Below are 26,253 nucleotides of genomic sequence, written 5' to 3'. Positions count from 1 at the left end.
CCAGAAGCCAATAGGGAGTGATAACATTGTTTGGGCTAATAGTAAGATGTGTCTCTCATCCCAGAAATATCTTGGTCTCTTGTCCCAGAGCAACACTGTGAAGATGTTGGGAGAAGGGATAATTAGCAATGAAGGAACAGCACAGGGATTTCAGACACGCTGAAGCTGAGCATCCCTCCATACATTTTTCACACGCTGTAATGCTATACACACAGGCTCAGTCCATTCTCTAGGAGATGAGGATTATGATTCCCCTTAAGAACATCAAATGAAGGCTACAGTTGTGGTGTGGGAATTTTTAACTAGGTCTAACCCAATTCAACTCCCCTAGAAGTTTTTAGAAACCATTTAGAGTTTTTAAGGTGTTTTCCCTGACTTCTACCCTTTGAGGAGCAATTGCTGAAGACTTTATCAACTTTCCTAGATATAAGATTTGAGTAGTATGTTGAATTTTCTCAGGAGCTATAATCAATCCATAATGAGTTAATCCAATTTTTACTTCAGCAAACAAATCTTCCAGAATTCTGTTATTTTCAGCAGAATGCAGAAAAGGCCCTTGCAGCCAGAGATAACCCTTTAGTATACAAAAACAAAGTGGCAGATGGAGTCATTAATATCTCCTTTCTTTCAATAGAGATGGATGGCAGTCTGGCATGTGGCATTAACATCCTCATATGCCAGTTGCTTGACAATAAGATCCCCTACCTCTCCATCAGCCATCAGGTGACTAACCACCTGCAAAAGATGAGAAACAAAATCTTGATATGACTCATCAGGCCTCTGTCTAATTTTAAAAGTTCCTCTGTCTTTCTTCCAAAATCTGGCAACTTACACCATGCTTGCAGGGCCAAAGTATTTATTTGTCTATAAGCCTCAGGAATATATGTAATCTGTCATTGAGTATCACCATACTTTGCCTTCTCCTACTAATATCTCGAAAGTTATAAGCACATTATTTTGTTGATTTCTAATAGGTTGGCCCTGAAATTTTTCTGAATAGTCAGTCCTCCACAGTAAATATTCACCCCTAGTAAGACAAGCTTTTGCTAAGATTCTCCAGTAAGAAGGAAAAAAAGTTCCCCAGAAATAGAATCAACGAGAAACAATGTAAAGGGAGCAGCTGGCCCATGTTGAGCATATGCCTGCTTAAGATCCTTAAGAGTCTTAAGTAAAATGGGTATATAAGTTTTAACTCACTGCCCTGAGTTACTAGGATCAGGTATTTCATTCACTGGGAAAAGAGAGATCCTCCCATGTCGCCTCCCCTCTCCAGAGTCCTTGCATCAGATACCTATATCATGGTTTAAAAGGGACTAATTCTTCCATCAGGGGTCAAAGAACTTCCTTAATAACCTCAGTAAGAGATGAAGAAGCAAAGCAGTGAAAAGTCTCCATGTTAGCAGGAAATACACTGGATGGATAGGCATCAGGAGCAGAGGGAATAGAGCAGGACAGGGAAGGGCAGGATCAGCCCAAGGCGGGTGACAGCCGACTTCATCACAGAGAAAGTGGACACTATGTCTTCAGGTTCTAACTTTCCTTCTATTCCCAGTCTTAGTTCCACCTTTTCCTGATCACTTTCGCTTTTAATTTTAACTGTGTCACATTTATCAATCATTTTTTTTTGTTTGTTTGTTTCTTTCCAAAACTGAAAAGCATTCACTAGGAATTTTCTCTGGCCCTCTCGCATCTAATTCTCCCTGAATTACTCCTTCTAGCTGGGACCCAGCTCTGGGATCCAGAGACCCCTCTTCTGGGAAAGAACGCTGAAGTTTGCTAACGAACTCCAGGAGTTTCATCAGCTGATGGTGTCTCGCTTCAACCCCTTCTGCCCGCAATGAAGTTTGCAAAACTTCTGCAAACAAACGTCGCTCCTTTGACCCTGCCTGTCCCCTTTGTATCTGCAATGGATTAATCTCCTGCTTTATCATACTTGTGTGTGCACCACTACCAAGAGTCCACCACCTTAACTTTTTCTTTTCCTTATTCTTCAGTTCCCATAGTTCAGGTCTCTGGCATCACCGGTAAGCACCAGTGCTCACTTACCAAACCAGTGTAGCTGAAGTTTTCTCCAATCCTGCCCAGCCCCACAGACCCCGCAGCCACTTATAAAATGATCACTCAGAAGCTTATATTAATTAAACTGCTCAGCCATTAGCTCAGGCCTACCACTGTCTAGCTCTTACACTTAAACTCAGCCCATTTCTGTTAATCTATATGTCACCACGTGCTCCATGGCTTTACCTGTTGCCTCTACATGCTGCTCCCTGGATGGCAGGCTGGCGTCTCCTGACTCATCCTTCCTGTTCCTAGAATTCTTTTCTCTGCTTGTCCCGCCTATACTTCCTGCCTGGCTACTGGCCAGTCAGCATTTTATTAATACAGAGTGATATCCACAGTAAACCAGAGTCTCCTGATATGGTCAGTGGAATGAAAGTCAGGCTAGGTTGGAGGAGTCTCAGCAAGACTGAGGCTGAGGCAGGTTTATTTCAAGTGACCAGACTTTTTATACACTTATGAAGCAGGATACAGTGGCAGTTGTTAGAATATAATGACAGTTGCAAACTGCTATCATAAAATTAATGTCTAATACTAATTGCTCTGCCAAGTTTCTAGATGCTTCACTGACTTATAAGGAAGAACAGAGACGCACAAGTGGCCTGAATGCTCCACTGCCTGTGGGAGTGTCTTGGTTTCTCAGGAACTGGAAAGTACAGCACAGTGTCCCAGGAGCCATGAACTCCAACTCGAAAAACCTATGACAAGTGCCTCTTGAGGCAGCTGGACCAGAGCAACCCCGTGATTCACTGCAATGAAGTATTCTTATTTGCAGATGCTGCTACTCTTCAGTGGAGACCTAAAGACTCCACCAGGAAACTCAAGAACTGGTGAACATGCTTCAGCTAAGTGACAGGATTAAAAACAAAACAAACAGTGGCCTACCTGTACACTCGTGACAAACTGGCTGAAAATGAAAGGAAGGAAATAATTCTGTGGTGATATTTTATTTGTCCTCTAACAAATAAACCTTGCTTGAAAATCAGAAGGAGGAACTAGCCACTAGTTAACTGTAGAGGTCTGGAGGTCTGTACAGACAGACAGGAAGTGATAGATCTGGGCAGAGAGAGACAGTGATAAGGCAGGGTGGAGAGAGGAGCTCACTCTCTTTCGGCAGAGGATTTCATAGGGGTAAGAACTGGTGGCTTGCTGCTCTGCCTCTCTGATCTTTCAACTTTTATCCCAATATCTGGATCTGGGTTTTTTATTAATAAGACCATTTAGCAATTCGTGTGACACAATTCCATTCACAATTGCCTTAAAATAACCCCAGTTAACGATGTAAAGATTTCCACATTGAAAACTTTAAAATGCTGAAAGGACAAATTAAAGAAAACCCTGGAAGATGTGAAGACATCTCATGCTTGTGGATCAGAAGGACAGACAGCAAGAAAACCAAAAGCAATCTATAGGTTCAGTGAATCCTAATGCCATTCTGCACAGAAATAGAAGCCACATCTTAAAATTCATATGGAAGCACAAAAGATCTGACAGCCAAAGCAACCTGAGCAAAAAGAACAATGATGGTGGCATTGCCGACTTGATTTCATGTTATACCACAGAGTCGTAGTAACAGAAACAGACGTGTAGGTCGATGGAATAGAATAAAGGACCCATATATGAAGCATACACCAACAACCACCTCCACCTGGTCTTTGACAACAATGCCCAAAATACATTAAGGAAGGATGGCCTCTTTGACAAATGTTGCTGGGAAAACAGGATAGCCACATGCAGAAAAATGAAACTGTATCTCACTTTTTGCAAAAATCGACTCCAAATACATCAAAGACATTAACGCAAGACCTGAAACACAGAAACCTTTAGTGGAAAGGGTAAGAAAACAGTTCAAGATAGATGAAACAGCAAGGACTCAAGTCACTCAGGAAACTATGGCAACAGGTGACAAACAGGACTTTATAAGATTAAGTCTTGGGCCAGCAAGATGGATCAGTGGCTAAAGAAAGGCACTTGCCGCTAGGCTTAACAGCCAGAGTTCAATCACTGGGATCCACATGGTGGAAGGAGAGAATCAGTGCCATGCTTTGTTCTCTGATCTCCACACATGTGCTTTGTACTCATTGTATACATACATGTGCACACACACACACACACACACACACACACACACACACACACACGCATGTTATTTAATTTTTTTAAAATATCTTCTGCCCTGCAAAAAAAACAAACACTTAATTGAGTAGGGAGACAGCCTGAAGAATGGGAAAGGGTGTTTTCTAACTATACATCTGGAATATGATATATAAAAATATAAAACTAAATAATAAACAAGAGCATATACAACACAATTAAGATAAAGGAATGAGCAGTTATTGAAAGATGAATTATAAATGGCCAATAAATATGTAAAAATGCTTAATTCACCATCAGAGAAATTTAAATTAAAACTAAATTAAGATTCCATTTTTCCCTGATCAGAACAGAAGTCATTACTAAGACAAAAAATTAATTATTTTTAAAAGTAGAAACATAAGAACCTTTCAAACTTCTCTACAAATCCAGTATTATTATAATACTAAAGGGAAGTAAAGACACAACAACAATAAAACTACAGGCCAATTTCCATAATGAACATAGATCTAAAAAGCCTCACTAAAATATTTACAAATTGTGATGATACATTTTTCTGAAAATATCTCTGGGCTTACAACAGAATCATTTAAAACTATGTACTTAACCTACTGTCCTACTGTTTACTCAGCCTGCTCAAGTTTTTCCTGCTTTGAAGAGAACAGTGTAATCAACCATACTATTTCTTGAATTTTCCATGAGGTTTTACAAGCTATGCCAAAAGCCTAGGTTTAATTTATGCACTGTTCCATTTCCCTTACCCAGAGTAATGTATTATGTGTGTTGTGGTAATCATTTGCTGAAAGCAGCCAATATGTTGGAAGCAATCTTAAATGAAATAAGTATCGCATAAATATTGGAAGCAATGTGAGTATACAGGTTGATAGCATCTGTTTGCTGTTTTGAGTGATGTTCTGGGTCAGCTGGGTAAGTAAAGTAACTACTTCCCTTGAAATACTGTGTTAAAGATCACTATAAAAAAGTATCCCCAATATCTCACCCATGCCACGCTTTGGGTGTTGTTATATCGAGAGCAAAGCCCTTCATTAGGGACACAGAAACACACAGGCAGGGGTTCAGACTCACACACAGGCAGACACAGGCACAGCGCATCAGACAGACCCAGGGACAGACAGATCAGACACAGACAAACAACCGCAGACCAGTAACCACAGGGTGGAAACAGACAAATGACACAGGGAGATGACTGGAAAATTCGAATTTGGGCTTGCTCTTGATCAAACAAATCCAAGAGGAAGTCCGTGTTTCTTTAAATGCAACATTGCTGCAGCAACCCCAGTACTGACATATAGCAAAGTGATCATCCACCATGATCAAGTTGGCTTTATCCTGTAAATGCAAAGTGGTTCAATATACATGCATAAAAATATAATAGATCATATAAATGAGTTTAAAGACAAAAATCACATGATCATCTCAAGAGGTGCAGAAAAGACTTTGACAAAATCCAACAAGTCTTCATGATGAAAGTCCTAGAGAGAGTAGGACTGGAGGGAACACACCTCAACACAACAAAGGCTATGTATGAAAAAAGCCACAACTAACATGATTCTAAATGGAGAAAAACTCAAAGTCATCCCATTGAAATCAGGAACCAAACAGGGCTTTCCACTATCCCCATTCCTGTTCAATATATTGTTTGAAACCCCAGCTAAACCACTAAGGTAAGGGAAGAAAAGGAAAAGACACAAATAAGAAAGGAAGTCAAATTACACCTATTTGCAGATGATACAACACTATATATAAGAGATAAAAGATCCCCAAACTTCTACCAGAAAATGTCTAGAAACAACAATTTCAGCAAAGTAGCAGCATACAAAATCAACTTAGAAAGATCGGTAACTTTTCTATTCACCAACAACAAACGTGCTGATAAAGAGACTGTGGATACATTCCCATGTACATCACATAAAGTAATAACTAAGGAGGTAAGGACATCCACAATGATAGCTTTAAGTCTCTGAAGAAGTAGATTGTGGAAGGAACTAAAATGAAAGGATGTACCATGCTCATGGACTGATAGACTTAATTGTGAAAAAGAAAACAGACTATCAAAACGTTTTTGCAGATTCAATGCAATATCAATCAAAATATTCATTTAATTCTTCACAGAAAAGATCCTATAATTCATATTGAACCACAAAAGACCTCAGATCAGAGGTTTTCAACCTTCCTAATACTGCAAGCCTTTAATATGGTTCCTCATGTTGTGGTGACCTCCCCATAAAATTATCTCATTGATACTTCATAACTGTAATGTTGCTATCATTATTAATCATAATGTAAATATCTGATATGCAGAATATCTGATATGCCACCCTCCAAAGGGGCCATGGCCCACAAGTTGAGAAGCACTGCCCTAGAGAGTCAAAACAATCCAGAGCACAAAGAACAATGATGGAGGGATTACCATGCCAAGTTTCAAGTTATATTAGAGAGCAATAGTAATAAAAATAAGATGGCAGTGGCACAAAAACAGGTGTGCAGGTCAATGGAACAAAATATAAGACCTAACATAACTCCACATATCTATAGCCATCTGATACTCAACAATTGTGCCAAAAAACAGACACCAGAGAAAAGACAACATCTTCAACAAACGGTCCTGGGAAGACTGGATGTTCACAATGAATTTAGACCTGTATCAATCATCCTACACAAAAACGAACTCCAAATGGATCAAAGACCTCAATCTGAAACCTGAAACAGCTAGAAGAAACACACACCAGTGTAAGTATTGCAGCTCAGATGGAAAGGGATCCTCGCAGTCAGAAGCCAAGGAATACCACAAAGTTACTGAAAGCATAGCAGCTTACAGCTCTGCTCCAGGGAAAGGTTCCCCAATGCAAATGCAATTTCTCTGCTCAGGCAAGGTAGGGCTTTTCCAGAAAAGTTGTTACAGCTCTGTTCTGCTAGGGGGAAGATTCCCCCAGAGAAAGTGTTACAGTTCTGCTCTGTTACAGCTGGGCTCTGCTCAGGTGAAAGTGTCACACCACACAACCAACCTCACTCAAGTAATTTATTGGGAAGGAAGAATCCAGGAGGGTGGCTGCCTCTAGGGTGAAAAGCGGCAGAGAACTGAACAGGGTACAGAGCTTATATAGGGTTTCTGGGTGCTGGGGAGTTTTGGGGGTTGGCTTGGAATTGGTGGGGTTTTGTGGCCTGATTCTGGGGCAAATTCAGAGATTGGTGGCATTTTTAGCTCAGGGACCTCAGGGATTGGTGATATTTTAAGCTCAGGGACCTCAGGGATTGGTGGTATTTTGAGCTCAGGGACCTCAGGGATTGGTGGATTTTGAGCTCAGGGACCTCATGGATTGGTGGGATTCTGCAGACTGATTCTGGAGGAAGCTCAGGGATTGGTGGGATTTCAAGACCTGGTCGTGGGGTCAAGTCAGGGTCAGGGTGTTTTTCCTTGGCACAGGTCTCAGGTCTAGTCAAGGTCAGGGTGTTTTTCCTTTGCCCTTTTCAATCTACACACAGAACCCTGTAAGAGATAGATAAGTAAGAAAGGATTTTCTGAATAGAACTCCATTTGCTCAAGAATTTAGGCCAACATTTGACAAATGGAACTTCATGAAACTAAAAGGCTTCTGCACAGCTAAGAAATCATTCAATTGAGACTAAGTAAAGAGGAAACCCACAGAGTAGGAGAGAATCTTGGTACCTACACATCTAATAGAGAGCTAATATCCAGAATATATAAAAATATAAAAAAAACAGAGTCAAGAAACAAATGACTCAATTCAAAATGGGTTACGCATCTGAATGTAGGATTCTCAAAAGAAGACATAAAAGTGACTAAGAAATATCTCAAAAAGTGCTCATCATCCTTAGTAATTAGAGAAGTGTATATTAATACAACTTCGAGATTTCATCTCACGCTAGTCATAATGGTAATACCAACAAAACAACTGACAATAAATGCTGGTGAAGTTGTAGGAAAGCACAGGAACCCTCGGTCACTGTTAGTAGGATTACAAACTTGCATATAGCCTGAAGTAACTATGGGAACCAGGAAAGTAAAAAGGGATTGTGATGGTAGTCTAGAAAGAGGAATATCAGAATGCAGGAAAAATGGGGAAGGAAACTATGGTAGTTTGAATAAAAATCGTCCTCATAGGCTCATAAATTTGAATGACACTACTTGAGACAAATAAGGGGGTGTGGCCTTGTTAAAGTAGGGGTGGCTTTGTGGAGGCAGTGTGTCGCTGGGAGAGGGCACTGAGGTTTCCAAAGCCCAAGCCAGGCCCTGTGTTTCTCTCTTCTTACTGCCTGTGAATCCAAATCTCAGCTATTTCTCCAGTACCATATCTGCCTGCATGCTGCCATGCTTCCCACCATGATAACAGACAAACTCCCTGAAACTGTAAGCAAACCCCAATTAAATGTTTTCTCTTATAAGAGTTGCCTTGGTCATGGTGCCCCTTCACAGCGATAGAATACTGACTAGGACTTTAATTCTTGAGTGGGCATGGAGGACAATACAAAAGGAGAGGGAAAGAGGAGGGATGAATAAAGCTAAGAATCTTGAAAATTTTCAATACAGGGTATAATTTTATATTTGTCTAAAATTACATATAATACATGCAAGTGTAAATGTGTATGTACATAAGGTGATGGTAAAACTAAGAGAAGAAAGCTATCAATATTCCTACCCAACTATGATACCTATGAACCACAATAATGACCAGGATGGTAAGATAGCCCTATGGTGTCCAACAGCAGAGGAATGGGTAAAGGAAATGTATAGATACACAATAGAATTTTTTTTCAGAGTGGAAAGAGTAAAGTTAGGTCATTTGTAGGAAAATGGATGGAACTAGAAATAATCATATTAAGTGAACTAGACAATCTCAGAAAGACAGATTCTGTAGTTTTTCTCATGTGAAGTTCCTATATTTTATACAAACATATAAAATCACATATGCATATGTGACATGAAGATAGAAATCAAACTCCCCAGGGAATGAAGAGGACTAAGAGAGAGGGTTAAGGAAGGGTAGGGCAGTAAGATATAGTCAACATACAACACACACATGTAGGAAAACTTAATGTAAATAAATAACCTTTTTTGCCTATACACACAGTAGTGTTTTCTTCCTTATCCATGGTTTCACTTCATATGATTGCAGTCATTTTAGACCATGGTTAACTGTTTAATATTAACTGGAAAATTCTATAAGCTGAAATTTCATAAGTTTTCAATTGCTCACTGCTAGGAAGGCTACCAAAATGGTAATAAATGACTAATGAATGGGGAACATACATAGTGTCTGTGCTGGGCAAAGGTTCTATTCAAGTCCTGGATGGGGCCACATGAGATTTCTTCATGCCACTCAGAATTATTGCTTCCCAGGGTCAATGGAACAGGCCAGCAGCAGTTCCCCATGTCAGGATGCCTCATGCTATGTAAGCCTTGTGCCATCACAAGAAGGGTAAATATGGAACAATAAGATATTCTGAGAGAGAAAGACCACATACCTTTTGTTGCAGTATATTTTTAATTATTTTCTTAACATTTTGCTATCAGTTTCTTCCTGTCATACTGTACAGAGGTATATACAGGAAAAGAAAATATATGTAGGGCTAGATGCTGCACATGTGTACACACTATAAGAAATGTTTTCGCGCAGTAGCGTTTCCTCTAACCTGGTGTTTTTAATCCCACTTGTTTTGGATTTGCTTTGCCTGGGAGCTGATATTTGATCCTTGGTAAGTTGCACTGCGTGAGAGCTCTCTACTGAAGAGCTGAGTTGTGGGAGCCCTTTGAACCCCTGGAGCAGAGTTTGTGAGGCTCTGGGGCAGCATCTGCCAAAGAGGAGCAAAGGAGAGGCATAGGTGAGCCCTGAGGAGGCTTCTCTGCCTTTTATAATTAGCAGTTTGCTTCTTTGCCACAACTCAGCATAAGACAAACCACAGAGGAGACAGCAGCCTGGACTGAGAATTGCTAGCGAATGTGCTTGCAGCTATGAACACTTCTCAGTTATGATCTCTGAAAATTCTGTTTTCCAACATCACCTTCATGTTCCACTGTTTCTTCTAAAGCTGTCTTGCCATAAAGCAAACTTTATCTACAAAACTAAGATTTTTAAAATATTATAATATTGCATAAAAGACATCTGAATCATTTTCTCAATTAATATATTTGAACAAATCCCTCCTTAACATAAGAACAAAAACTTTAATCATGTTAATATCTATTTGTATATGTGTGTTCATGTGTCTGTGTGTGTGTGTGTTCATGTGGAAGCCAGAGGTCAATAGATCATCTCCTCAGTCATTGTGTACCTTATTATTTATTTAATTTTTTTGACCCAGGGTCTTTCACTGAAGCTGGAGCTCACTGATTGGCTAGACAGACTGGCCAGGAAGCACCAGAGATCTGTCTCTGTTGCCCAGGGACAGAGATTACAAGTGTGTGTGGCTATTCCTAGCTTTTAAGTGGGCCTAAAGATCCAAATTCAGAGCCAGGCAGTGGCGGTGCACGCCTTTAATCCCAGCACTCAGGAGGCAGAGCCAGGCAGATCTCTGTGAATTCAAGGCCAGCCTGATCTACAGAGCAAGATCCAGGACAGGCACCAAAACTACACAGAGAAATCCTGTCCCAAAAAAACAAAAAAAGAAAAAAGATCCAAACTCAGGCCCTCATGCTTGTGAGACTGGCATTATATCGACTGAGCCATATCTCCAACCCAATAGTACCTGTTTTGTAACATATATTTGAAAAACCCCTTTTATAGACCTCTAAATTCACCTGTATAAAAACCCTTCAAGGCAGGCAAAGCTGATGCTAATATGGTCAAAAATCAGGCAGGACAGTGAGATCTCAGCAGTAGCTAGAAAATAGCAAAATGCTTGTGGCCCTGGGACAGAGAAGAGGGACTAACATCAGGAGGAAATGCAGTAAGTGGTGTTTTGTTACTGGTCTTTATCTTATTCTTTTGGCTCTTTGCTCTTTTGGGGGCCCACCACCCAGATCCTAAATAAATCACACATGGTGTCTTATTCTTACTTATAAATGCCCGGCCTTAGCTTGGCTTGTTTCTAGCCAGCTTTTCTTAACTTAAAATGTCTCATCTACCTTTTGCCTCTGGGCTTTTCTTTTACCTTTCTATATTTCTGTATACCTTTCTTTACTTCTTACTCCATGCCGTGTTGTGTAGCTAGGTGGCTGGTCCCTGGAGTCCTCCTTCTCTCACTCCTCCTGGATTTCTCCTCTTTATTCTCTCTACCTGCTAGCCCCACCTATCCTTTCTCCTGCCTTGCTATTGGCCATCCAGCTCTTTATTAGAACAATCAGATGTTTTAGACAGGCAAAGTAGCACAGCTTCACAGAATTAAACAAATGCAAAATAAAAGAATCTTTGTATCATTAAACAAATATTCCACCTCATAAACAAATGTAACACATCTTATAATATTCTACAACATTTTCCCCTTTTGTCTAAATAAAAATGAAAGGTTTTAACATTAACATAGTAAAACTACATACAACAAAAACAGTTATCAAGTAAGAATTATATTTACAATATTCAGTCAATTTATATTTAGCAAATTCAGACAAAACACTCCACTATACATCCCATCTTAGTGACTTCAAAGTTTTATACCTAATTTTACTTCTTTCATAACTAAAGAAAAATGCAACTATAACTATTTAGTCTTCAACTCCATCCAAGACCCCAGAAGGATATTATATTACTTGAGTAAACAGGAAGTACATTGCAAGCAACTTCCAAGACTCTAGAAATGACAGAGACATCTGACTGCCTGGACAGTCACCCAAAGTTCCTCTGTGATGTTGGAGCATCCATCTTCAGCCTATAGGCCTAGAGTATCTGGCAGACTTTTCTATGAAGCAGAAATTTTGAAGGACTGTCCTGCCTTGTTTTGTTAAAGTTCATCAGTTGCTTTCATCTGTAGCCTGCAGAATGTCTGGCAGACTCTTCCTTCATGAAGCAGAAACATTGAAGGACAATCCTACCTTATTTTGGAAAAGTTCAGCAGTCACATTCCTGTGGGTCCTGCATGTCCAATTTATACAGCATACTGTCAAGCAGTCAAGGCAAAAGCAGTTTCTTGCCCAACTGGCTAACTTTACCACAATGACAGCAAATTCCTATGGAATTTCTTCAATGCTCATTATCCTTTTATGAAGTAAATTGGTACTTCCAGGAGCAGATGTGTCTAATTGCCATGAAAAGCCCTAAGCTAATAAAACATTTTAAACGTCATATTCTGTAGGTCTTTGAAGTGTTTGAAAATCATTTATCTATCTAAAATATATCTCTATATGATCTTGAAACCATACCTAACAGATCTACAAATTTGATTGTTATAGATGACTAGCTACTAATCTGTTTCTTGATTATCCTAGATAGTTTATAATAATAGCTTTAAAAATCTAGAATTTTACTTTGCATTTTTAAATGAACTACATGGGTACAATACCTTAAAAAAGAGTAGAAACATATATACAGTATAACAAAAAGACTTTAAATTTGTATAAATATGCTATATTCTCCTAAATTATAACAAACATCCATAACCTACCAAATAACTGAAGACCAGCAACACTCTGCCCCCAACTCTTGGGAATATGGGCATGATTTTCTTCAAACTGCTTCCTGTTGTCTGTGGGCAAAGCATCTTTAGAGGTCCCTAAGAAAAATTGAGATAACAGCCAAGTCCTGGGAAGATCAGCTGAAACCTTTCTTGACATTTATCACCTGTCAAGATTCAAGAAGTCTCCCCTGATCAAACCTAACCCATATTAACCTGGAATGAATCCACAGCCTCTTGTTTCCTATGGAAACAAAAGCAAAATCTCTACTCCAAAACATATTGACTTCCATTTGACAAATACATTTTTTGACTTTTTAAAATTTAAGATAGCCCTAAAGTATCTAGATTGGTTCAAATTTGCAGTCCCATTCACAATCCCATGTCTCCTAGCAGCTGTCTTTTGCTTATCACCATACAAATAATTCTAAATCAACACAATACAGGATCCAGACTCCCTGAGTATTTCCCAACTTTATGTAGCTTTTTTCTTTTATATTATTTTTACTGTCTCCTTAAAGGCTTTATTTTATTTTTTTAAACTATTTTTTCTTTCTATAACTGCTTATACCCATTTTCTTCTCTTTCTTAAGCCTATGTACATTGTAAAATACACTGGAACCTATTTACATGTGTTTTTCCATTTGAACCTCTTTTACTGCATAATATTTAGCTTTTGTTTTGTTTTGTTTTGTTTTTTTACCACACTAAACTTTAAACTGCTAAGCTACATCTGGATCCTCTGCATGGCTCTCAGCTGACTCTGCCTGCTCTTGGGGTGTGAAAGCCTAAAGCTCGGGCTGGGTTGGAGGTGCATGACCAAAAACTGCATTCAACCTTCCTAGCTATGGAAGATGGTACCTGTGCTGCCACAGGTAGTTTTTTCCTAGTTTACAGTTTCTATTTAGCAGGGCCTCTGAACAGCAGCACCTCTTAAAGGAGCCTTGTCCTTTTTTTTTTCCAGCTCTCTCAGGCCCTACATGGAAATATGAGAGCCTCACAATGGCACGCCAAAATGTAGTTGGTTGTTTTTACTCTTTTCTCTTTGGGGTCCTGCGATCCAGCTCCCAAATAAATCACACATGGGGTCTTATTATTACTTACAAATGCCCAGTCTTAGCTTGGCTTGTTTCTAGCAAGTTTTTGTTTACTTAAATTATCCCATCTACCTTTTGCCTTTGAGCTTTTATTTTTTCTATTTCTGTATTGCTGTATATTTTGATGGTTTTCTGACAAATAAAGCTTGCTTGGAGTCACAGGGCAGAGCTAGCCACTAGCCAACCAAAATTAACCACAGAGATTTTGGAGGACCATAGACAAATAGGGCAGGAAATAGTAAAGAGGGGTGGAGAGGGATCTTGGCCCTTTTGGAGGAAGGAACTGTGTAGGTAGGAGAGGACTAATGGTTTCCCTGACCCTTCAGGTTCTTACCCCAACATCTGACTCCTGAATTTTTATTGATAAAGAATAATAAGAATAATACCTCATCTGGTGTCCAAATGTTGAGGCATGAAAGCAGGAGATAGTCATTCACCCCTGGCATTGCAGCAGCTGTGGGCAGCTGCTGCTGGTAGCCATGGCCACAGTCACCAGAGTCAGCAGATTTTTCCTCTCTTGCCTCAAGCCCTCTGAACAAGTCTGGAAATTGCCAGTTGCAGCCTTTCTACAACAGTCTCTACAGGCCCCAAACTCCACAGGCACCTGAGCTCCAAATGCTGCCAGAGTCAGAAGCCCACTATCAGCCAGCTCTGCCTTTAGGCAGCTCTGTGCTCTCACTTCCTGCCTGTCACATATGCTGCTTCTACATATTTCCCTGTGTCTGCCCTTCAGACAGCTGTCTCCTTGGCTCCTTTTTCCAGTGGGTTGTGGGTTTCCCTTGGACCTTTTCCTCAGGCTGCTGCCACATTAGGTCAGCTGCCCCAACACCTGCTCTGGCTTCTATTGTTGTTGCAACTGCCACATACTAATGTGCTAGCAGCCACAGCTGCCCTCAGTCAGGCTGTGTACCAACTGTGTTCTCTGCCCAGGCATGCTACACAGCTTCAGCTAGCCTCGCACTCCACTGTTGTCATCAGCAGATCTGGTGAGACACCCAGGAATTCTTAAAAGGGGGAATTAGTTAAAATTTTTAAAAAGAAGAGGTTTTTTTTCTCACATTAAAAATGGGAAACATTACAATGCATGGAGTTAGGCCTCTGTATAGTTCCACAATGGATGGTTTGAAAAGGAACAATTAAATAAAGTGATAATCAACTTAGCTGGGATTGACATAATGTCATTTATCATTTCGGTAATTCTTATTTTTATCCCTAAAAAGTTGTTTGATATCAGTGCCAAATATGAAAAATTGACTGATAAGATAAAATACTTAGAAAGACAGACTAATGGAACTAAGAAAAATGTTCACACACAGACAGAAATACAGACTAATGGAACTAAGAAGAATATTCATTCACAGACAAAGGAGTTCAGAGCAGACGTTACTACACCATGACATTATAAACGGAAGGGAAAAGGCCCAAGGTTATTAGAAACCAACCTTAATTTCTCCAGTTATCATTCAAGAACAACCACTAGATTATTGGCATCCCTGAGGCTATTCAAAAGTTAACTGGGAACCTATAGAAATGTTAGATTTGAAGAGATTTAAGGAAGCATTAGTTTCATATGGCATGCATTCACCTTTTGTGAAGCAGATGTTAAATGTGTGGGCCTCTCAAAACAGTCTTACACAAGACTGGAAAGATTTAATCACAGCAGTATTGGAATCTGGTCCTCAGCTGCAAGGGACTAGCTGGTGGAGACATGAAACTAGGGCTATCGAACAGCAAGGTCGGGTTAGAGGTTATGAGATTTCCCAAGATCAAGTCCTTGATGAGGGCTACTACGCTGATGTGGAAAGATGGGTTACATTTGATGATCACATCTTGTCCCTGTGCTGTACAACAGCTTTGAATGCTTGGGACAGTACTAAAGAGTCAGCAAAGAGAACTGAGCCATTTACTAAAATTATACAATACAAAGCCCAAAAGGCTTCACTGATTTTTTACAAAGACTGACTTCAGCTATAAATAGAATGATATCAGATCCAGAAGTTAGAAGAATATTAATTGAATCTTTGGCTTTTGAAAATGCTAATTCAGAATATAAAAGGGAGATCAGGCCTTTAAGGGAAAGATCTAAAGTGATATCCCACAAAGGTTTATTATTAATTTATTAGTGGGGTACAATGGGGATACAGACTCATGGGTACAGGACTAGATTGACGTTGCCTCTGATTCAGCTGCCAAGTCCTGCCATTCTGCCTGGGGGAGATGGGGACCAACCACAAGCCACTCTTTGCTGCTTGCTCTGACTTCGAGCACATAAGAGAGCACATGACCCCTCTTCCTCCACTCTTAAGTGATCGTGTATGCAGACAAGGCCATGCCCTAGGGCTTTCTGCCCCAAAGCCATTGGCTGAATGGAATGAATTCCCACAACAAAGATCAGCACCCATAGATGAATGGATTAGAAATACAGCTGATATTGGATCTCATGCTTATGATGATACTTGGAGAGGAGAAGTGACTTCTAAAAATTTTAAGAAAAATTAAAAGGGTAGATGTCTTAATTGTGTAAACCAGGTCATTTGAAAAGGGATTGCAGGAAAGGTGCTGCTAGGAACAATGTTTTCTTTTTTTCTAGAGAGAATCCAAACAGAAGGCCCCAGCCTTCTGGAATATACAGAAGGTGCAACAAAGGCTGACATTGGACTAATGAATGCAGATCAACATGGAACACGCAAGGTAACCATTTGTCATTGGGAAACACCTTAAGAGGCCTCTCACAGGCCTCCATATCAAATTTCATTCAATCATTCCCTATCAACATTAGGGAAACTCCTCCACAAAGCAACTAAAAGACTTAATGCCTGTTGTGGAATAAAAAACATACTGCTCTAGATGACAGAACAGCTTTAGAGGATAAAACAAAATTTGGGGAGAAACCATAAAGCCAATGTTTTGGCAAACTTCTATGAAATATCAAAGACCAAAGTTAAAAATATGAATAAATGTCATTGTAATTGAGGGTCATGTAGACATGAGCAGATGTTAACAATAATTGCACCAAGATCTTGGCATCTAAATTGGCCTCTTCAGGAGGTAAATGTTCAGCTTTTAGGGATTGGAACTTTATGTCAAGTAAAGCAAAGCACAAGATGGGCCAAATGTAAAGGGCTGGAAGGACAGAGAGGAAATTAAAGCCATATGTGGCAATATAGCAACGAATTTATGGGGATCCAATTTGTTACAGCGATGGGATACCCATATTAACATTCCTCCAATCTCAGAAACAAACCATAAACTAACGTACATTTCTGGGAAAAATATTAAAAGATATTATAAAGAACAGTCACTGACCTTTTAGGTTGCACATAAACAGGGGACAACAGCTGCTGATGTTTCAAAGGCACCAACAGCCCTACCTTTAAAATGGTTAACTGAAAAAACTGTCTGGGTGGAACAATGGCCTTTGACATCAGAAAAATTACAGGCCTTAGAACAGTTGGTACAGGAGCAGTTAAATGCTCAACCTATTGAAGAATTGACCAGTCCTTGGAATTCTCCTGTATTTGTTATTAAAAAGAAATCTGGAAAATGGAAAATAGATCTAAGAGATATTAATAAGGTGATTCAGCCAATGGGCTCTTTATAGCCTGTAATTCCTTTGCCTTCTCTATTACCTAAAGGATAGCCTAGTACAGTGATTGATTTAAAATATTGCTCTTTACTATACCTTTGCAAGAACAGGATAGAGAAAAATTTGTCTTCACAGTGCCTAATTTTAATAATTCCAGCTGTTAAAAGCTATCAATGGAAGGTCTTTCCACAGGAATGTTAAACAGCTCTACCTTATATCAATAGTTTGTACAACAGCCATTGAAAATAATTCATAGTAAGTTTCCTCAATCTATAGTTTACCATTATATGAATGATATCTTACTAGCTGATTCAGGTGCAGATGCCTTAGAGAAAAGGTTTGAAGAAGTAAAGAAAATTTTGACTTGTTGGGGATTACAAATTGCTTCTGAATAAAATACAAAGAGAAGATTCTATTAATTACCTAGGATATGAGATAGGTTTATAAAAAAATTCAACCACAGAAAGTACAAATCAGGAGAAGTCAATTACAAACTCTTAATGGTTTTCAAAAATTGCTGGGAGATATTAACTGGCTATGGCCTGAAGTTGAATTAACAACTCAAGAATTAAGTAATTTATTTCAAACCTTACAAGGTGATAAAGCCTTAAATAGTCCAAGAAAATTATCAGCTGAGGCTGAAGGAATCGGCTTTGGTAGAAAAGAAATTGCAGGATGCACATGTGGATCTTTTGGATCCAGAGCTTGATTATATTCTGTTATTTTACCTTCTATGCATTCTCCTACAGGAATTCTAATGCAGGGAAAAGATAGTGTCTTAGAATGGATACTTTTCCCACATAAACAGAATGAAAATTAAAGACTTGTGTAGAAAATATTTCTGAGTTTATTCTGAAAGGAAAATTAAGACTTTGTCAGTTAGCAGAAATAGACACAGCAGAAACTGTGATACCTTTTACTAATGCTGAAATTTCCTCTTTATGCACAGAAAATGAACATTGGCAAAGAGCTTGTAGTAATTTTTTTTGGAGAGATTAACAACAAATATCCCCAAAACAAGATACTTCAGTTTATAAAGAGAACTAATTATACCCTTCTTCACATTGTATGGGAACACCAATTTTTGAAGCCCATACATTCTATACTGATGCAAACAAATCAGGAAAGTGAAGTTATAAGTCAGGAAATTTAAGTAATGTGGCTCAAAGCCCTTATGATTCTGTTCAAAAGTTAAAATTATATGCTATTCTCATGGTATTAATGGATTTTACAGAACCTCTTAATATAGTTACTGAATCTCAATATGCCAAAAGAGTTGTTTTACATATTGAAACTGCTCAACTTATTTCAAAAGATTCAGAATTAACTTTATTATGTATTCAATTACAGGAAATAATCAGAAATATAAATCATCCCTTGTATATAACACATAGATCCCATATAGGTCTTCAAGGCCCTCTAACATGGTAGTGATGAAATTGATCAGCTATTGGTAAGAAATGTATTAGAAGCCTCAGAATTTCATAAGAAGCACCACATTAATAGCAAGTGTTTGAAAAAAGATTTTTCCGTCACTCGGCAACATGCCAAGGAAATTATAAGGAAATGTCCTACTTGTTCTTTGTATAACCAAACTCAGCTACCTGCAGGAAGTATCTCAAAGGGTACTCAAAGAAATAAAATTTGGCAAATAGATGTGTTTCATTTTATAGAGTTTGGAAAATTAAAATACGAATACAATACCATAGATACATATTCAGGATTTCAATGGGCAACTGTATTGAGTTCTGAAAATGCTGATTTTGTAATTACACATTTATTAGAAGTTATCACCATCATGGGTATACCTGTACAAATTAAGATTGATGATGCTCCAGCATACATTTCTAGTAAAATGAAACAGGTTTTTTGCATATTACAACATAAAGCATTTTACAGGTATACCACACAATCCTATAGGGCAAGCACTTATAGAACTATCTAATTGCACTCTAAAAGGTATGCTTAATAAACAGAAATGGGTAATAAAGACACCCAGAGACAGATTGCACAGTGCTTTATTAACTTTAAATTTTCTAAATGCTAATGAGAAAGGAACGACAGCTGTTGAGAGACATTGGATAATAGAAAAAAACTACAGAGTTGAATCAGCCTATATACTTTAAAGATGTGCTAACCTCAGAATGGAAAATAGGATATGTTTATACTGGGGAAGAAGTTTTACTTTGTTTCCACAGAAGAAGAAAAACTATGGATACTATCAAAATTGATAAAGACTAGATTTGAACAGGAGAGTTTTTAATTAGAAGAGTCAAAAGTTCATCAACCATCATCAAAAGAACTATCTAATTGATAGTTCATATGAGATGCACATATGCTGGTCTCTTCTCTCCATCATGGGCTTGGATGGCAGACTGACTCAGAAAAGTGTGGGACAGTACCTCAGCATTCCAGGACCCTTTGATGATTCTCCTATTCTGTTTTAGTGAGTTTTCTTTCCTAATAAATTCCTTTTGCCCTTTAAGCAGACTCCCATGGATTTATTGCAATAGAGACATCTGAAGAAAAAGGATGAATCATCCATAGAAAATGTCCCAAGAAAAATAGTAAATTGATTTCATAAATCTTCCCAGTTGTTTGCTTATGCTGTTCTTTACAGACATATAATGCAACTGGTCTTTTTGTAGTCCCAGTTCAATTAAAAATTAAAGCTGGCTTTGGAGTTGGATTGTAGCTCCCTCCTTCTCTAAACCCAAGCATCCTTGTTAAAGGAAAATCTAAAATCTCTGTATCATGTCAGAAGAGTCACCTGATATGGGTCCGAAGAAAAACCCAAATAAGGGACTCTTCTATTGTCACTAATCTCATAATTCTTTGATTATTTATTTTGACTCTTTAAAACTTTTCTTAAGGTATAAATATTATCTTAAAATTTATAAGATATATATATATATATATTTAAACTTTTTGTCATGATATTAATGGTCATATAGAGCACTAATTAATTCTAGAAAAAAGCATCCTCTAGCTTCTTGTGCATTATTTCTCATTTGAGTCTCTATCAGGTAATTAAGAATTAAGTTTTCTGAATGTACTTCACAAGTTGTGATCCTTTAATCACTTTGAAATCTGCTATATATGACATTTAAAATGTTTAAGTTTTTACAGTGAACCATGACCATTCCTAACAATGACCTTTGAAGTCTCCAAAAAGATGATGGGACCTCACAATGACGATTCCACAAAGCCAACAAACACCACCCAAAGATTGGTTTTGGACTACAAACTGCTCAGGACAATTTCATGGTGGCTAGCTGAGATTATCCAGCTTCACAGACTACTCTAGCCAGGACTTGAGATAATCCCTGCACTTTCCCATTACACAGAGACTGGACAACAAATGATACAACTAGCTCTCCCAGTACTTGACAATTATTCCATGTTTTTTAGGGTCCCCTAAAGATTCTGTCACCCCCTAGACAACAGTGAGTAATTTTAAGAACATGACACCCACATTCTCAAGAGGTGGGATGGGCACTTTTTAGTAGTTGAGTGGGTTATGGATGTTTGTCATCATTTGGGGGGTTGGTTACAAGTTGTTATTGGTAATGGTCAAGAAAAAAGCTGAACAGAGGAGATTAGATTCAGGGATCTTGTTCTAAAAAGAAAAAAGGGCACTCGGGAGGCAGAGCCAGGCAGATCTCTGTGAGTTCGAGGCCAGCCTGGGCTACCAAGTCAGTTCCAGGAAAAGGCGCAAAGCGACACAGAGAAACCCTGTCTCGAAAAAAAACAAAAAACAACAAAAAAAAAAAAAGAAAAAAGAAAAAAGGGGGATGTAGACATAGGATTAAAAGGTAGACTGTTGGATCTGCTTTTAGACCAAAAAAGCAACTACTAGTTTTAAATATTTTACATTGGTATGGATTTTTGTATATTGATACAAATTTAAGGTTATTTTTGTTAGAACCTACTATAGCTACATTTCTACTCCTGCTTAAGGTATTGTACCTATGCAGCTCATTCAACAATGTAATGTAAATTTCTAGTTCTTGAAAGTAATTATTACAGACTATTTAGGACAATAAAGGAATGCAGGTTAGTAGTTAGTCATTTATTACAATCAAGCTTGTAGTCATGTTAGGTATGCTTTCAAGGTCAAACAGATATATTTTAGATAGGCAAGCAGTCTTCAAACACTTCAGAGATCTACAGTATATGGTATTTAAGCTGTTTTGATAACATAAAATTTTTTATGACAATGAGACATGTCTGTTCCTGGCAGTACCATCTACTTTAGAGAAGATGAGGGGCATCAAAGAAACTCCATATGGAGTTTGCTTCCTTTGTGGCAAAAGTTAGCCACTGGGTAAGAAATTGCCCTTGCTTCAACTGCTGATAGTATGGTGTCCAAACTGGACAAGTAGGACACAAAGAAAGTGACTGCTGATCTATGACCATACAAGACAGGGCAGTTCTTCAAAATTTCTGCTTCACAGAAAAGTCTGTCAGATATTCTAAGTCTTCTGGCTCAAAATGGATACCCCAATGTTACAGAGGAACCTTGGGTGACTGTCCAGACAACCAGCTGATTCTGTCATTTCTTAGTTTTGGAAATTGTTTTCTCTGTACTTCCTGTTTACTCAGGTAATATTATATCCTTTTCAGGTCTCTGATGGAGCTGAAGACTAGATAGTTCTAGTTATAGTATTCCTAGTTACCAAATTCAGAAACGAAACTCACAAAAGATGTGTAAAGTATATAAAATTGAGAGACGTAAAAAGATAGTTTTGCATTAGTAATACAAGTTAGGATAGAAAATGAATTAGGTACAACACTTTGAACTCACCAAAATGGAATAGATAATAGAGTATTTTCTCAGAATTCATCAAATGCAAATGGACTGGACATTGTTAAAGTAATTCTTACCTGTATATATTTGTATATAATTTTTGTACTTGTATATATTTTTACTTTGTTAGTTAAAAATATTCCTTTTTTAGACAAAAAGGGGAAATGTGTGATATTTTGATCACGTTCTGACAAATAAAGCTGGCTTGGAGTCAGAGGGTGGAGCTAGCCACTAGCTGACCAAAATTAACCACAGAGGTTTTGGAGAACTGTAGATAGATAGGACAGGAAGTAGTAAGGTGGGGCGGAGAGGGATCCCTTTTTGAGGAGGGAATGGAGCAGGTAGGAGAGGACTGGTGGCTTCTCTGCTTCTCTGAGCCTTCAGATTCTTACACCAATATCTGACTCCTGAACTTTTATTGTTAAAGAATAGATTAATGCTTCACTGTATACCTTTCTTTACTTTGTACTACATGCCTTGCTGTGTAGCTACGTGTCTACACAGCAGACAAGTCCTCCTCCTTCTCTTGTTCCTCCCAGATTTCTCCTATTTATTCTCTCTGCCTTCCTTCCCTGCCCATCCTTTCTCCTGCCTTGCTATTCCTGCCTTGAGCTCTTCACTAGAACAATCAGATGTTTTAGACAGGTAAAGTAGCACAGCTTTACAGAATTAAACAAATGCAACATAAAAGAATGCAGCACATCTTTGTATCATTAAACAAATGTTCCACAGCATAAATAAATGAAACACATCTTAAAATAATGTTCTGCAACAGTGTTGGCCTTGGCTTGGCTCAGGTGGCATCTCATCTGGATATAAACAGCACAAAGGTCATCTGGAAGAAGGGAAAGCTCCAGAAGATGGCCAAGTTCAGGGAAAGATGGAGAGGAATGAGGGGCAGGAGGAAAGGAGGGAGGCATGAAGGGAGGGAGGACTCATGGAAAAGAGGGAGGAGGTCCCGTCCCTAGCTGTGGCAAGCTCTGATCTGGGTGGAATGTTTACCAACACCAAGGGGAAGCATGTGTCTAAGCACTCTTTTCAGACTGCCGTGGGAACTACGCAGACTTCAGCCTTCTGGAGGCATCAGCTCAGACACCTGGACCGATGCTCCCTGATGACCATTCTCAACGTTGTTTTCCTTCCTTTTGGTTTTGGAGGTTAAACCAAAGGCTTTATACATGCCACGCCAAGCATGCACTCTCTACTGAGCCACGTCTGCCCTTCCTAAGCGGTTTATTCGAGGTGGACTGTCAACCAGACAGCCTCCTTCGAGCCCCAGTCCCTCCTCCAGCTAGGGTCTAAGCAGCCCCTGAATGCCATAATCTATGTGGTAGGCCAAGGAAGATGTTTCTGGTGGATGAAATGATTCATGGACCAAGACTCCTGCCACCTGTGACCCCACCATCCCCAGGGCCCCTTGTAGTCTGTATGCAGCTGGCAGAAGGTGAACACATGGAAGGCACTTTCTACAAGTTTAATCTCATCCTCCAGCACTGGTCTTTGATACACTGGATACTCCTTACCATAAGAAAGGATAAGAAGTGCCCCTTAGTGATAGTCCAGGAAGGGGAAACATACCTTGCATGGACAGAGTCTGCTACGTTAGCTGGATTTCCTTGAGAGTGATTGTTGACATCTTTCTGTCTCATTGTTTCCTCAACTGTAGAATGAAGCTTTTGGACTGTGGCTGTAGCTCAGTGGTAGAGTGCTTGTCTAACATGTGGTCCTGGGGATCTCTCCATCACACTGGAGGGAAGAAGGAAGAGAGAGCACTAGCCATGGTACCCAGTTCAAGGAGTTCCACAAGGATTGTGTGGGACACATGATAGACTCTTCAACAGTGTCAGGTTCTCAGAAAGCCCTCCATAGGTGGCCATTGTCACTGCGTCATCCTTGTCCTCACTTTTCTCATCACCATAGTTACTGGAAAGTCAAGTAGCAGGGACATCATCTCTACCCTTTGACTTAGAATCCACAGAGAACTTATCCTATTTCTCCACAAGGTTGCTACACGAAGTGATTCGATCCCAGCCTTCCTCCTTCAATACAGATGTTTCTCTAAATAGCACACATGATAAAATCTGCTTAGGCTGCATGAAAGCAACTGCTGGACTAATGGGAGGATATGGGAGATTTCATTTCAAGTTATATCCCAGTTTTATCTTACATTAAAATTCTTCATTTCAATGAAAACATAAAAAAGCCATGCTGAGCAAAAGTTCAGCTGAAAGGGTATTAGTCCCTAAGCTTACACTTTGAGGAAGAACACGCACACTTCATTTTTTCAGAGCCTCCTCATATCTGTCCCTTCATATGTATTTATGAAGCACATATTGAAGCCAATTTTTTTGATGACTCCTTGCCCCTCTATCCTTCTGCCTAAGGCAGATACTATCATCTAGCTTAAGTTAATTCTGTTTTATTTGTTTGGCTATTGAGAAGAATTTGGGGAAAGGGAATGTTCCTTCAGTGAATAAGCCACACATTTTCAATCAGGTAAATAAAAATGGAAAGGCAAATATCATCAGTCAAGAAAAGTAAGGTTTCACTCACTGTTCTTGAGCTATTCGACCACCTAATGCTGCTATTTGTCTGCTTAATAAACTGGGGCTTTATCACAAATGTACTGTGATCATTATTCAACCCCCAGACTGCCTGTGCATCTGGCTGGCTATCGTCACTCCTTTATTATACCGACTCACTTATCAGCTTGGAGAATCTGCAGTGCGGTTGATCCAGCCTGCAGGACACGAAACTGAGTTAGAAGCATGAATTCATTCTCACCAAGACAGGAAGCATTAAACAAGGAGATTTTGAACAATGTCATCTAGTCAGCTCATCCACTTCCAAAGTCAGAAGAATGGAAAGAGTCTGAGCCTAATCTCCTAAATAGGCCAGCTCTGCACTCAGGAATTCTTGGAGAGGTTTTCAAGTGTTCTCTGAAGGACAGAATGCTGTGAAGTCCAGGTCTGGAAAGCCTCTTGGACACTTAGGAGTGCATTGCTCCTGATTGGGCGACACTAGAGGTCCCCCAGAGGCCTGTGAGGAGGTTCAGAGAGATTAATGTGCAGGGGGCTGCGAAGTGTCTGCCAACATCTGCTCCTCACTCTTGATAGTAACAGATTGTGGCTGTACACACTGCTGCCCAGGGAGATTACATTTCCCAGATGTCCATGTGGTTTGATGCGGACTTGGAGGTTTTTACAGGGGCAATGTGAGCAAAAGTGATGCCTGCCGTCTTTGGGTCTGGGATTGAAGACATCAAGAGGAACTTCCCACTTTGACTCCCAGTTCCTCAAGGCCAGAACCTAAAAGTGACAGTCCTAATTCTGTCAGTGTAGGAGTTGGACACACCTTAGGGTCTCACTCTTCCAGGGTCCACTGGGGGAAACACTAGAAATGCTCAATCAAAGGCCCTACCCAAGACCTACTAAAACAATCTGTGTTTTAACTAGGTCCTCAGGGTGATCCAATATACATTAAATTCTGAGGCACACTGGCCAGCGGGTGGCAGAGCTGAGGTCTGGCATGAACCTGGGTCTCCACGGGAGCAGAGCTGTGCCACTGACCTCTAATGGTCACACTGGACCTGTAAGAAAGGGAATCGCATTTACTATGGGAGTCAGTGTACTTAGAGAGTCATTGTTGCTGGTACTTAGATTTATCTGAAAACAAGTAGTGTGGCAGAATTCACAGGGACTCATTCATCAGACCCTACTGTCAGCTCCCAGGAAAGTTCCTATCCCAGAGCTAGCCAGTCTTAGAAATTTGGCATGGATCTGAACAGTTTGAAGATCTACCAATTGCACATGCAGGAACCAAAGGTGGTTCCTACCACTATGTGAGGATTCTTGACCTAGAAGACTCAGCTACTCAGGAGCCATTGGTAAAGTAGGGGATGAGGAAGAGGAAGAGAGCTCCTGATGTGTAGGTACTTGGCTTCAGGTTGAAAGGCTAGAAAGATCAAAATAACTGAGAATCAGTTGCAGTTCACAGAATGTTCCAGATCTTCCTGACTGCTG

General features: G+C 39.4%; 1 long non-coding RNA gene across 1 annotated transcript in view; it reads right to left on the bottom strand.

Annotated features, from left to right (window-relative positions):
- Positions 1-26,253, bottom strand: part of LOC128118162 (uncharacterized) — a 68,860-nt gene that overhangs the window by 1,687 nt on the left and 40,920 nt on the right. The window contains exon 2 of the long non-coding RNA XR_008221032.1: positions 23,810-23,977. This is a non-coding gene — a long non-coding RNA (uncharacterized LOC128118162). The remainder of the gene's footprint in view (positions 1-23,809; positions 23,978-26,253) is intronic.

Source organism: Peromyscus californicus, unplaced genomic scaffold (assembly GCF_007827085.1).
Source record: "Peromyscus californicus insignis strain IS unplaced genomic scaffold, ASM782708v3 Scaffold_22__1_contigs__length_63687245, whole genome shotgun sequence".
Classification (NCBI taxonomy): domain Eukaryota; kingdom Metazoa; phylum Chordata; class Mammalia; order Rodentia; family Cricetidae; genus Peromyscus; species Peromyscus californicus.
Note: the sequence above shows the minus strand (reverse complement) of the source record. Positions and strands in the feature narration are given on the sequence as shown.